The following is a 12,012-nucleotide window of genomic DNA, read 5'->3' on the forward strand; positions in this document are numbered from 1 at the left end:
GAGGTCTGACTAGATGTTTGGTAAACCCTGCTCTTCTTTCCTCACTCTGCTCCTCCAGGACATTATTCTTCCCAGTAGAAGCCATTGTATTCCCTGGTATGAATACTCTAACTCCCTACATGGACATTTCAGGGGTTTATTTATTTAAACAGACAAATGCTTTACACAAAAGATTTGGCAGTCTATTTCATACACAGTTTCCTTTGGGAGCCACAGTAAAACTCCCTTGAATGCAGCACGCAGTGCAGGGCAATTCACCAGCTTTTGTAATTAGGAAACATTGCTGACTGAACCTCATTCAGACAGATGATTTCAACAGTCAAGAAGTAAAAGTACTTAGCGGCAAAGCATGCTCTTCCTTTTTCATTGCTGCTAAGACAGTGGGACCATTCAGATCTGCCTTCAGCACAATTATAAAATGGTTTGAGCTGCTTGGAGCATTTTCAGTCAATCTGAACATTTATTTCCTTTTATAGCAATGCAGAGTGAAGGTGCTGACAGTCTTTAAATGCAGTGCTCGAGAAATACTGCAATTCACAATCCAGCTCCTGTGAGGTAGATAAAGACTCTGATGGCTGCTCTAACTTCCTGAATGCCAGCCAGTCTCCAGGACATAGAAAATAAGAGGTCAACTTCCTAATAAAGACAGCATTTTCATCTGTCTTTAAATCAACCCTTAGGAAACTTTTTGTTCAGAGCAGGAATCTGTCTATGGGATTTGTGTTGCTTGCAGCCTTTTAGCTGGGATGAGGAGGTAACAGCTCTATGAAGATACGAAACGCCAGCATGTCTCCCAGCCTCAGTAGGCATGTCCAAAACGACAACTCAACCCATCTGCAGGGATGATCTAATGCATCTTGTCTGCACACAAGATGCCTCTAGCTTCTTCAATGATGAATTCAATTGCTTGTGCTCTGGCTGACCTGATTGCTCAGTGTCAAAATCCTGAGCACCATGGAAGTTAAAAAGGGCATTCAAGTATTTAGCAGGAATGTTTCCTAAATAGAAGCTTAAGAGACCAAATTGCAACACCAACCATCTTTCCTGCTTCTCCCAGTCTTATGAGCATCCTACATCCAAGGCCACTTCCAGATGTTCCCCATATTATCACTACTTTTTCCAGTCTACTTATGTACATTTTTGCAACTGTTTACCCCTCACCTGTCTCCTCACTTGGTCAGCTGTCTGGCATCTAAAGCCATGTGTGTTTTCTTAATGGGTTAAAAAAGGAAGATGAAACACATCCATGTTTTTCAGTATTATTTCATGAAAATATACTAGTTTGTATAACAAAGATTCACACACAAAAAAAATCAAGGGAGTTATGTCCTAGAGATCCTTTTAGTGCCTAAGAGGCATGCATCGTGGAAAGTGTTTACTGTCTCCTGAGTAATGGAGTCTGTGATAAGCAATTTGTTTTGTGAGAAAACAACGTCATCTTAAGTACCTGAAGGATATAATAATGGCTGTCCCACACTGTCAGCATTTCATTGTATGGCTTGGCTTCCTTTTAATACACTGCTGTATAAATGCAGAGAAAACAAAAAATTGCTGCAAACATGTTAGATGTACTGAGACTTCCAAGGATATAGCTACTGACTTATATTTTGCTCAAAAGACATAGTAAAGCCTATATTGTTTGCACAGAATATGAGAAGTGGCTTTAGGAACATAGGTTCTGTTGCATTATTATTCCTTAGCTCTGATGTTGGTTCTTTTCTGGAACCTGACAGAACTTGAGGTTTCTTAAGGAGGCTTTACATTACGGGCACAGCATGGGCTCCCTCTTGTGAGCCATGCCTAATGAAAAGAAGTCAAGGAATTCTCAGCTGTCATCTGATCTCAGTTCAGGACTAAACCTCTGAAAATCTCCATAATGCTGGGAGACTCCATGGCTGTTTTTGATTTGTGGATCAACTGCCTGTGGAGAAGTGGCATCCAAAAATAGCTGAACATGATGAAGGGACACACTGGGGAGCTTTTGCAATGGAGGAGTAACCTGAGGGAGGAGAGAAGAAAATTGGACTGCTTTCTGTAGTGTTACTGCTGGTGACAAAGTACCCACTTATTCTTAACATCCTACAGTTCAGCACGATGACAACAGTTTTTGTTCTCAACGTGAGAGGGGAGGGCTGGACTTAAATGGAAGCAGTCAGAATGTAACTTACACACTTATCTATACCAGCACAAAGTAAAGGCACTAGAGGAAAAATGCTGAATCATCTCAGTGACTCGGGGCAACTAGTCATGAGTACTTCGAGAAATGGGATAAACAAGCTTGGGCAAAGCACCATTCAGAGATGAGCTATTTTTTCCATACAGCCATGACCCGGGTCCTTCTGCCTGTCCCCATTTAGCTTGTGACTCTGCCAATGATCTGTTGTTTTTTTTTTTTAAATCAAAAATCAATATTTCTCATTTGGCACTGCAATAAGATGAGAGCATGCACAACTGAAATTGAATCTGTGAGCACAGGCTGATAGAGTACACAGCAGTGTCAGGATCTACACATCACTACACACCACTTCAAGCCCACTCAGGGCAGTATGCATAGTGGTGAGATGTTGTGTGGCTCAGCCTGGGGAATGCTTTTGTTTCTGAAAAGCAAGACAAGGGCAGAACCAAGCCTGACAGCCAGGCCTCTATCTCAAACCATTGCCCTTCCCACAGAGCATCGCTGTCTGCCTGGTAGAGACTCTTCATCTGCATCCACTCAGTTTTATGATGGCGCCTCAGCCAACAGCTTCCAAAGTTTTCCTTCTTTAACACTGTTCCTCTGAGTGGAGAAATTTCCTTCCAGGTGACTTGACACCATTTCTCTGCCTAGATGTGGTTGCTATGACAGCTGCTCCCAGTTCAGTAAATGCTCATCCTGCCAATCCTTTGCAAACACAACTCTTGCCTATCTTGTATTCTCTGGGAAATCAAAATACGCTTCTGTTTTTAGTCTTTTAATTTCCTCGTGCCTGTGTCTCTTTTTGTTTTGAATCAGCAGCCTTGTGCTGCCAATATTTTAACAACAGGCTTTCAAAAAAAAATTCCCCACCTCAGTCTAAGACAGATTTTGTGTGTCGCATTGCTACAGCTGCTGAGAAAAGAGACTGGGGAAATTATTTTTATGGCTTGCATTTTGAAACAAAGCACTTTCCCATAAAAATCAGAAAGTCAACACTACTTGGCAAATAAATGCAGCTTAAGTGCTCTTAACTGGAAGTAGATACAATAAATCTTCCTCCTAATAAATCTGCTGGGTATTACTCTGATGGTGTGAACTGGGGTGCTAGAGGGATGGTGGAGTGCATGCATTTGCGCCAGTGGGCACTAAGAGGTATTAGAAAAAGTTGTTTTAGCAAATGTTTTATCTCACTGTCCCCTCTTACCATTTTAGAGCACATAAACATGTAATTTACACATAAGCATTACCCCTCTGTTGAAAGTCTTGTCAGACCTGGTCCACACATCTCCACTCTCTTAAACAAATTAACTCAGATTCCTCCTTGGTCTTTATTTATCTATACTGATTTTCATGTTAATAACTTTTTTTCCCTGAGTCAGCTTGCTCTACTCTTCTCTCAGTTTTCCCATTTTGGGAGCCCTCCCCCATGGAAATTGATGGAATTCCTTGTCCCCTCACAGTAAGAAGAGGAGGCTTGTTGTAACGTAGGTGCATGGGAGTAGGAGTCCGTCCCGTTAATTCTAGAGACTGCCAGACCTCTGGCAAAGCTGACCATCATGCTGTGCAAAGCTGACCTCCTGGATACTTTGGATACCTTCCAGGGTGCAATGTGCATTTTTCTGCTAATCTTCCCTTCTTAGGTCCCCGGTTTTGGAGATTTGACTCTGGAGCAGAGCCTTCCTTGCTCTATATTTTTTTTCCCTCATCTCTGAATTCTAATGGCCTATACAGATCTGGAGCTCCCCTCTTTTTCACAGCAGAGATTATTTTTCCAGGGTAGATATCGTACTGTCTTTACTGAAGAAGCAAACTGAGATGATGACCAATAGCAGAAATTGCCATTTGCTTGTAGCTCTCCCATAAGCCATAAGTGGCTCCTCTAAAACCAACAGCCTTACCCTGCAAGCAACCAAAGTCAGCTGGGCAAGGATCTCTCTGCCTACCTCCTGCCAAGTAGGTAGACTTGGCAGATTTCAGCAAAAAATAAAAGTCTCTCCCAGAACATCATCACTTTTGGACTTTGACTTCCTCACTGTGTCACAGCAAATAGAGTTCCTCTTAAGAAGAAGCCTTCCAAGGAGGAGCAGGATGGCTGTATGCCATGGCTGTCAGCGAGTTGTGAACATGCAGCTATTGGTCCATTGAAACCAGTGCCTTGTGACTGCACACTGTTGCAACAGCTCAGGGCATGACTTTGGGGTGTGCATGTGTGGGGCAAACCGTTGCTGTACATTTCCAATAGAGTTTTCCCTACTTCCTGGTTGACTGCCAGTGACCACGAGGCTTAATTTCCCACCTTTGAGTTTCTCTCCCCCTCAGGATCTTCCCATCTGCTGCCTTGCATCTTGTCCAGGTAAAGCTACACTTGCCAACATTCTCCTTCCAAAAATACTGCAGAGTTTGTTTTGGTTTGTCCAGATTGTGCTGGCTCTAACACCATGGACTGTGACTACTGATGCATGGTTCTACTGATCATGTTTATCTGAATCCAAAGGTTGCAATATCTCCCCCACTTTGCAGCCCTGCACAGTCACTTTTGCCTCATAATACTTAGCAGTCTGTTAATGTGGCCACAATACAGAGAACTGCTCTTATATTTAGTAACATCACTCATCAGTACAGGATTTTTTTCAGTAAAGGAGGTCTGAAAAAAAGATCTTCAGATATTCCTGTGCACAGACTGCAGAGAAAAGTGTCTTCATAAGCAAGGAGACTGAATTACATCTTTTTTTTAATATATTTTTAATTTTAATTTTAAATGAAATTTCCAGACCTTCAAATTAAAAAATATATCTGACACATATTCTGACTTTTTTTTTTTTTTTTGCTGAGTGCTTTACAGGTGCTGAGAATGTTGCTCAGTGGAGCTGAGGAAGGGAGAACAGAATGGATTTAGCCCTACCCTGAGATCTCCATGCAGGGTGAAAAGGAAGGCTGAGACTTATTGGAGCTTACAGCAAAGTAAACTGCATTGTCTGTATTTCTTCTGGGTTTTTTTTACACCTGCAAGTCAAGATAGGTGATAGGACTTTAATGGAGGAGCTGTAGCTGACCAGCTTGGAGTAAAGACACTTTAACAAGCCTCACACTGGTGGGACACCTGCACAGCATCCACAGGACACTTGTGGGTCTCAAACTGGAACAAAACAAAAAGATTCAGCCCCTTTCCCTCGGAATTTCCCTCTCTCCCGGTCCTGCATGCTATTGGTGAGGCTTAGCAGCTACTGAGGCTGAATGCAACATACTGCTTCTACTGCCCACTCCATAGCCCCTGTGCCCTGTGCCTGCATTGCAGTGCCAACACTATCTGCCCTGTGTGAGGCAGGATGCTCACCCTGCTCCCTGCCTCTGCCTCTGGCTGTCTGCCCCTTGGGTACCAGCCTATCAATGCTACCTAAACATAAATCAGGCATGGCAGATGCCAGAGCTTTTGGTAATTGCACTCCAAGGCTATGAGATTCTGACAGCACATCTCCCTGCCAGGCACGGTCTGCTGAGGCACATCAGACTGCAAGCCACCATTTGTGTCCATTTGGATCCAACAGCATGTGTCAGCCCTGGAGGGGAAAAGATGTTTCATGGAGTTGTCTGATGCCTTTTCAGCTCTGAGTGAATGTGTGAATTGAGATTCTTCTCCATCTACTGTCAGTTCTTCCTTGGGTCAGAATTTTTTGCTCAGAATTCCCTGTAGTTCAGGTGTAATTAGCAACTATTTCTCATGCCTGCTCTAGACATGTTTAAAAAAGAGCAAAGTTTTATTCCTGAATGCAATAAATCTGTTTTACCCACATGGGAGGAGAAAGAGCCCATGGAGTTCTGGCTCCTGTGACTGGCTCCCAAGTGAAGACAAGTCCTTCTGATCTGATATGTTTAATTAACTCTGTGTCATCATTGTTGACTGTGTTTCTTTGCCTCTGGGTCTGGTAAGGATTAGAGCCCACATACCATGCTTGTAAGAGTAAAAGATACACCTTCAATGGGACCCAGATTATCTGCGTTTTCCTAAATATTTTCTGTGCTGCTCATTGAGGTGATTTCTTCCAGGGCAGAGTGGCATTACCAGATGGGATCACCTGGTATTTGTATAATAAAATGTTATCATAGAACCACATCATAGAATGGATTGGATTTGAAGGGACCTTAAATCTCATCTAGTTCCAACCCCATGCTGTGGGCATGGTTCCACCCAGCAGCTCCAGCTGCCCACGGCCCATCCAGCCTGGCACCGAATGCCTCCAGGAATGGAGCTTATACAGCTTCTCTGGGCAATTGTGCCAGGGCCTCACTACTCTCTCCACAATTTTTTTCTTTAATCTAATTCTCACCTCTTTTAGTTTGAAACCATTCCCCCTTATCACTATATACCCATATAAAAAGTATGTTTCCATCCTGTTTGTAAACTTCCTTTAATTACTGGGAGGCCACAATGAGATCTCCCTGGAGCCTTCTCCAGGACAAGCAAGCCCAACTCCCTCAGCCTGTCTTTGTAGGAGAGGTATTCCCTCTGATCATCTTCTTTTCTGTCCTCTGGACCTGTTCCCTCCCTTTTAGAAACTATCTGGACATTCTGGATATTTCCTATCAAAGAGGGAAAGATACTAAAGGAGAACTTGATAAGGACAGAGGAACAAACAGGTGAGCTGGGGACCATGACATGATGTGGGAAGGTAGCTCACTAACAGAACACTCTGGGTTTCTGCTCCAGGTTAGTACGTGAGGGACTGAAAAGTGAAATGCCTTTTGCAATAGGACATAGGCACAATTCAGACAGTGACAGCATGCAGGTTTGTGCTCAGGGAGCCCTTATGCTCTCCATCTTGCTTTAGAGCCAGGCAAGACCATGGCTGTGTGGGCACAGCAGGGCATGTGCTGTCTCTGCTGGCAGCTCTGCAGCCGCAGGTGGCATCCCCAGCATGACAGGCTGGGCTCCAGCACTGCGAGTCAGCCAGGCTCTTTCTGGATGTCTCAGGGTTTTCTATCAGCCTTTCAGTGCACATATAGAGGGCAGAGAGGGTGCAGGTAGGTGTAGAAAGTGCCCATCTATGAAGATAAATTAATCCACAAAGATTAATGGGGGTTTGGAGTAAAGTGTAAGGATTACATATGACCTGAGGATGTGTGGTATGTAAAATTAATCTGTCCTTACTGTATGTTCCCATTTGAAATGTTTGCTTCAGAGTCATGACGTTTTGGAACTATTTCTTTTCCCTGCTTGTTGTTCTTGATGTGGAAACTGGGGGACCATAACACCACTGTAGCCCTGGTCAAAGGAGTTTGGTTGTTCTTCAGACTCCCACAGGAGAGTAGAAGACACTGAGGGCATGGGCATTACAGGCAGGTGGCAGAGGAAGAATCAGATGGTTTGCACTGATTTGCTTTGGTTTGGTTTGGTCTGGTCTGGCTTAACACAGAAAGAAATGGAATCATGGAATAAGTTCCCTATCTGAATGCTTTTGGTGAATAACTTGCATTGAATTGGCTGCCCAGACTACAATATCTGGGGAAGCTTTTTCTCTGCATAGCTGTCTTATCTGTTTCTTCACCTCGTAATGGTGGACTCTAACGCACACTCCTGCCCTGGTATATGTTAGCTTCCAAGCTGAATTCAGGTGCTTGCAGCAGCTTTTGATGAAAGGGCATTTCACAGCTGAGCTAAGCCCTTGAGAAGACCCTGAAATCCCAAGCATTAATATCTCAGTATGTATTCAAGCAGACAGTGAGGTTTATATTCTACCACTTTAGTACAAGTGCGCACTAAACGCGGTCTTTTCAATGACTGAAAATCTCGGCAAAAAAAAGTTTTGCCAGAAAAGCTGGCCCACGTGGCCTCTGTGCGGTCACAGAGGAGGATTGCTCACACCTTGTTCCTGGGACCTCCTTCATAATCCTCTCAGAAAACATTCGCTGCGTAAAACCTCCCCCTGCATGTTCTAATGTATTGCTGTAACAGTAATCCATTATGCAGATTTTGTGGATCGCATACAAATTACTGTGAAACCTGACTGTGGCTTAAAATAGACACAAGAATAATAAAACAGCAGTCATAGCAGTGAAAACAACAACAGCAATAACAATAATGGATTGATGAATGGCTCCATTAAGGTCTCTCTACAAGTACTTGATAAAAAAATGTATTTTCAGTTTTCAAATTATTTAATATAATACTGTCCTTATTCTTTATGGCTTCAGAAATCTGAGTAAGGTTCATAGAGTTTTACAGTCTTTTAAGATACAGAAAAATCACATTTTCATCTGAGACGTCTGATGGGTTTTAAATGAAAAGAGGTAATTAGATTTGTGTTTTTCATTTTGCTGATGGTTCTGTACATTAACATGCCATCCTAGAGAGGAAAACATTTCTTTTTAATAATGCAATGTATCAGAGCTCTCTTAGGAGAAAATTCTTGGCACAAAAGTTTCCCTGGCAAAGTAAGCAACCTATGAGAGCACATATCCATATTGTGATGACTATATTTAGGAATTTCCTTCTTCTGGACAAGCTGAGCCTCCTGGAGAGCTGTGCCTAACTAATCCATGCTCAAAATAAAACATAGAATCTTGTTTATCCAACTTCTTAATGCAGTCCTGCTAAAAAACTTCCAAATTATTTCATGTGCAATGTTCTTCTTTATTGCCTCTGAAACCAGCAGCTGTCTGTCTTTCAATTGCCTTTTTCCAGTGAAGCATTTCCAAAATTTCTATTCAGGCCCATTTCTTCTCTGCTTTCTGGCTGAGGCTCCTTTCTAAAGGGGAAGGCAAACCCTGATGGGACAAGCTATTCTGTGAATAGCTGTTAGTGAATGCTCTCCCAGATACAAGCAATCAGATCTTTCAGAGCATTGAAAAATGCAATGCCTCTGCCATTCTTCCTAACTGTTGCACCTTTTTCATAATCACATGAGGTCAGAAGCACACAAGGCTGTTTTCTTACCTTTCCCCCTCCAAAAATGTATTCTGTAAGTTTTTCTTTCTCACATTTTCCAATTCCCAGACATACATTATGATAACTTCTACTTGGAGCTTAAAGAAGATTGAAAAACAAGCAAAAAGATGTCAAGAATTGGATACACCTTTAATTGCATGTACACACTTCCTTTGGTTCCTCAGCCAATAGGTCTTATTGCTTTGAAATCACTCCAAAATGTTTTAAAGATCTTTTCTTCCATTCAAAGAACTGACATGTTTGAATGGTCTCTGAGCAAAGATGGATGGGTTCATTAGGAAGAGCCAACAAGTATTTGGATGGGCATAGTCAAGTTAAAAAGAATGGATGCCTTCACTTAGGGGCAGAAGTCTGAAGCTTGCATATCTAATACTCATGACAATGTAACTCTCTGAAAAAATGGCATGTATTAGGCATAGAGGTGGCCACAATAATGTGGTTGCCATGGCATGTGGAGCAAATGAACTGGAAGTTGCTGATGGTGTGTATGCGGCTCTTTGTTGCTTGATTTGTGCTTTGCCTTAGCTAAAGCACAAAGGAGAGACTTGGATTAAGTATGAAGACTGATTAATAACCCTTTTGCTCAGTGAAATTACTGCAGACAACATGCACTGACTAATTTTTATTATGGTTCAATGCTACTGAAGGTCATAGTTGTTCTTAACTGTAAAAGCAGGTGGGTAAATTGAGGAAGGAATGCATAGTGAGAGGCAATATCAGCCCTGGAGACAAATCTAGAAATCACAGGCCTTGATTCTTACAATCACATTCAGATGCTCCAGAGTAAGATTCATGTCACTTAATTGGAAGTGTCTGAGTTGTAGATGCTTAGTTCTGAGCTAATTTTCTTTTATGCAGATGAGAAGCAGGCTTCTCAAGCTCTTGATCCTAACTTAGGTCCTTACCTTAGGCTGAGATAAAATGCTCCTTGGGAATTTCTAAAAAGATTGACCATGTTTATTTGTTTAACTCTGTACCTTGTCACAACAGTGCACCTGCATGCATGAACAAAACCAGATGATGCCCCCAAACACACAATGCTCATCCTGTCAGCAGACTTCTTGGTGTGATTTTAATTTGTTACAGCTTGCAGTCCCCCAGCCTTTATCCATCCACAGCTCTGGGACTAACATGGGCAAAGGACTGTTCCAGCTGGGCATATTGAACTGATGATAAGAGGAGCTTAGTGAAGCAAAGACAATTTACATGTATGGACATGGGCATACCAAGCCACTTGGTCTCGGGGATCAGATATGGCTCTGGACAGTTTTATTTATGGACCTAGATGTGGTGTTCAACATTATTCAATTCATTGAAAGTGTGGATAAAATTGCATTCGTTCTCTATGCACAGGTGTTTGTATGATGAACTGCACTTCCCTGTGTGGAGATCTTTCGGATCATGCCATGTGCTTGACTGAGATAAATGGTGGCCTAGTGGCCTTCCCTAACCATTTCTTCACGTGACTGATATGGAGAGCAGGTCCTGCCAGATGGCCTCCCGCTGCTGTGCTGAGTATTTATGGCACGCAGATGTGATATCTCAGTGGATCTGACCATTGCTCAGCGTTGGTCAGCCTTTAAGCCCTGGTTTCAGCGTGACGACAAATCACTGCCTTCAGCAGTTGGCATTAAATCCTGAAAGAGGCAAAAAGGTATTGTATCATCTCTCAAGATCAGCCTTCAGCTTCTGTTCTGAAGTATGACACTCCATGACACCTCTACAAATGGCACAGCGCTATTAATTTGGACAGCTCTGGCAATTCCTACTCTCCAGGCATGCTGGATTCTCTCACTAAATTCCCAGCGCAGTTTTTATTTCATGAAAAACAAAGAAACATATTTGAATTTCTCACCTTTTATTTTTCTTAACCTGCGCATCTTTGGACTGTGAGAAAGTAGAAAAAAAAGCTCTGGAACAGTGGTATTCATTAAATTATACCTTCTCTATGCTGTACTGGGACATCATTTTGGGGTCAACAAGAGCTGCAAGCCTTTTGCGCTATCAGTGAGGGATTGTGGGCCAAATCCATATGCTTCTTCCCTCATGTATTTTATGATCAGTTAAACCAAAGTCCCACATCTAATTCGTTAACTTTGAGATCTGTAGTTCCTTGGATCACTTCTAGAATCAAATTTGAAATGTATGCCATGTCTTCTACTTCCAAATTCTGTAAAATTGTGATGCTTTTTGTGACAAATGCAGTCTTCTGCTCAGCTGTTTCGTGAGTGTGCATCTGTAGAACGGGCCTGAGGGGTAGATCATCTAAATCTGGTATTCAGTGCCATGTAAGTATTGAGTCTAGACCAGCTCTTGCTCTTCTGCCATCTCCATAAGTACCTTCTTGTGTTTATCAGGGAGGAGAGGGAGGGAGCCACTTCCCACTCTAGTGGTTAAATCTGATGCAGAGAGCCATCCTGATTCTCATCAGTCTCCATTTAGTCACATTTTTAATCAATCTCCTTCCAAACACTGGTCTCACTGTTTCTACATTCTACATTTCTTTAATTTCACTTGTACTTAACTTGTCTCCTATTGATGTTTACTCTTTGCTGTTAGAGTCTGTTTTTTCTCTGAATGCCACCTTGGGTGTCACGCTGTAATTTATGCTTCTGTTTACTGGCTTTATTGGGATTGCTTTTGTACCTTTTCAAAGATTTTTGTTGGACTTATATAGTAGCTCTAACCTTTGTACAGAAAGTGCTTTTTGTCCTCCAGGACTAAAAGTGCTATATAGAATGGAGTGTGCTATGTAAAGATTTTAATTAAATAATTTTCACAAGGTTTGATATTGCGAGAATATGCTCTCCTAGAGATCTTAAAGCCTTTTTTTCCTTGCTTTTGTGCCTGCATTAATGGTGCATTCTAAATGACAATAGGAGTCACTAAGGAA

The sequence above is a fragment of the Lagopus muta genome, chromosome 1, assembly GCF_023343835.1.
Source record: "Lagopus muta isolate bLagMut1 chromosome 1, bLagMut1 primary, whole genome shotgun sequence".
NCBI classification, from domain to species: domain Eukaryota; kingdom Metazoa; phylum Chordata; class Aves; order Galliformes; family Phasianidae; genus Lagopus; species Lagopus muta.